The 3000-nt window shown below is 43.9% G+C and overlaps 1 long non-coding RNA gene across 1 annotated transcript; it reads left to right on the top strand.

The window, feature by feature from the left end:
- On the top strand, window positions 1-3000 carry LOC142564245 (uncharacterized). The gene is made up of 3 exons (XR_012824535.1): window positions 1-171; window positions 2230-2312; window positions 2810-3000. It is a non-coding gene; the product is annotated as an uncharacterized LOC142564245 (long non-coding RNA).

Raw genomic sequence — 3000 nt, 5'->3', positions numbered from 1 at the left:
TGTATGTGTGCCCACATAAATGAATCTTGCATGTTAACCCGACTTCGAAATTTTGTGTCGGTACTCCTTTAATGTCTGAAGCTGCTTAGGTCACTCAATATATGTGATAAATTTGTGGTTATTCTGCAGGGTCTGTGGAAACCTCGGCACCATTACCATTGGAAGATATAGGTAAGAAATAGTGTGCTACTGGTAATGTTGTGAAGGAAAAACATTGTTCAATTTTATATCTTGTGTAGAACCTAGCTCAGTGCAGAACATTTAACAGCTTTGTCTTCCTCGTGCGAATAGGAAACACATGTTAGTCATCATCGTCATGATCAGCTTATACAGATTGTACACGTGGACCACCTTTCGTACTGGTGCCCAGTTTACACTTGTCCCACCTCAGCCAAACCCATTTTATGCTTGAATATTTGCGAATATTATTGCTCCAATCCATAGCACTTGGGAGAATAAGAAATGATGAGGCAGTAACACTGATCTGGACACCCTGCCACCAATAAGGGAACGGCCAAATTGCATTATATGTCACCTTAAAAGCACATTTCAATACAAACCATTCTGTGCTTCTACAAGGTACATTTCTGGAAGTTTCTGTCTTGCCTTGTTGGGGGGCCTCTTTCACAAAAATTGTCTGGTGGTGGTTACCCACTAGGGTTACCCAGTGCAACAGCCTGATGGAATATCCATTATGCCACAGGCGCATGCATGGCATTAGAGAATAATTAAATCCTGGGGTTTGACGTGCTAAAACCACTTTCTGTTTATGAGCCACACCATAGTGGAGGACTCCGGAAATTTCGACCACCTGGGGTTCTTTAACGTGCACTTAAATCTAAGTACACGGGTTTTTCGCATTTTGCCCCTATTGGAATGCGGCCGCCGGGGCCGAGATTCGATCCCGCGGCCTCGTGCTCAGCCGCCAGACACCATAGCCACTGAGCAACGACAGGCCATTAGAGAATAGCAGCCTACCACAATTCCTCACATGTGCAAGCTACTGCTTTAAAATGCTTGACATACATCGCATTGCATAGCAAGTTTGCTCCATCATGCAAGCATGCACCACTTTTGTGATTGCCGCAGTTCATCCGCCTGTGAGGTTAGCCTTGGTCATACCGGAATAAGTTGAATGTTTCATCTCTGGTGAACAAGAAATCAGTTGCCTTGCCATCCTTTGCTGTTGCCACAAACACACACCCTATACAAGCATGTTGCACCATTTTCATGGAACCCCAAATGATGCTATGCGGCCCTAAAGTTGTTGGGCAAGTTGGTTGATACTTGAAACCTGCCACGGTGGCGTTGTGGCTGTGGTGTTGGGCTGCTAATTCCGAGGTTGTGGGATCAAATCCGTGCGGCGGAGGCTGCATCTTGATGAGGGCAAAAAGCAAAAACACCCATGTACCAAGCATTGGGTGCATGTTGAAGAACCCCAGGTAGTCAAAATGAACCCAGTCTCCCACTATGGCGTGCCTCATAATCCGATCGTGGTTTTGGCATGTAAAAACACTACAACCTAGTTTTCTTTTATACTTGAGGAAGGTGGCATGGCATTGCATGGCAAATAAAATGCAAAGAACATATGGTGGAGCAGCATGGGCTGCTCACCATATGGCTGCCTGATTTATTGCAGTCTTGCTGGCATGTTTTTTCCAGTCTTGTAGGGGCTGTGATGAATTGGTTGTGGGTGGCGCCTACGCTCTCCAGTGTGTTCTTTGTTCTATTTGCGCTACATTAGTGTCCCTATATGCTAGATGGCTAGTTACCTAGCTGTGTAATGCTTTGCCTAACATTGATTCCCACAATGTGTGGGATCTGCATAATTGGCTGCCAGAGGGCTATAAAGATTAGGACACAAAGGACAGGAAGTTTATGTACTTGAGCAGCATCCTTGGTTTTATTAAAGGCAAGCTTTATGAATTTATTTATCCCTGAGGCCCTGAAGTGATGTGCAATTTTCATTACCTTATTTCTTGAATAATTTTTAGCTTCAGTTTGTTCGTTTAATGTTTATGAAAGAAATGTACACTTGGTAGGGTAAATACTCTGCTGACTGTGACTGTTTCCATTTTCTTACCACCCTTTCTGTTACTATAACAGGGTGCTAGTTATTCGTTCTATGCAATATATTATTTAGTCCTAGGAATTCTATTATACCAATTTCTTTGTTCTTGCTTACACTGTTTGTAATTTGTGCGTTAGAAACCTCATTTTGTTGTGCAGGCGATCTTCATTGTGAGGAGGCTGTAGATTTTGAGCACGCCACCTCAGAGTTCGTGATAGGCTCCAGAAGAGATGACGGAAAGGTAATCACACCAAATTTATTAGCTGCAGATATTGCCTGAATGTTGTCACAAAGTGATCAATTGAGCTGCAGCTTGAATGAGCTGAATTTATTCTGTGACAGCTCGCAGGCATGCATATGAAAGTCCTACCTGTACCTGTCTTTCGGCAAGACAGTCGTTGAGCGATTTTCAACTACTACACAGCCTGACTCAGTGGTTGCAAGCCACGCAGTAAACAGTGTGCTGGTCAGCCAGACCAGCACATGCACCAGCAGTTTGCGACCACTAAGTCCAATTTTTGTAATTTTCAGTTTTTGTGAGATAACTTTTAAAGAAACTCTATGGAGAAGCCACACTCTCCATTTTGTGTGCATAAGTGATATATTGTGCATTCAAGGAAATCTGGCATGACACTAGTTATGGAGTTGACAGCTAGCCCTCTGATAAAGCAAAAAAAAAGTGATATAGACCTGTCAGTGCTTCTAATTTGTGAGTGATTGTTTCTTTCTGTAATGCAGGTTTATGCAGGCAGTGGCTTCTGGTTGGACCAGAAAGCCTGGGACTGCTTGTTTAGTGCCTCCACGGACTCGATGTTCTGTAGAAGCGCTGCTACTGTGTTGTGGACTGCAGACCAGTTAAAGACGAGGAGTGTCACAGGTACACTTTCAAACAAAGCACGTTCGCTGGGCTACACCGAGGCAAAGCCGCC

This window comes from Dermacentor variabilis, chromosome 11 (assembly GCF_050947875.1).
Source record: "Dermacentor variabilis isolate Ectoservices chromosome 11, ASM5094787v1, whole genome shotgun sequence".
Lineage (NCBI taxonomy): Eukaryota > Metazoa > Arthropoda > Arachnida > Ixodida > Ixodidae > Dermacentor > Dermacentor variabilis.
The sequence above is the reverse complement of the archived record's forward strand: the minus strand, read 5'-3'. Positions and strand labels throughout refer to the sequence as shown.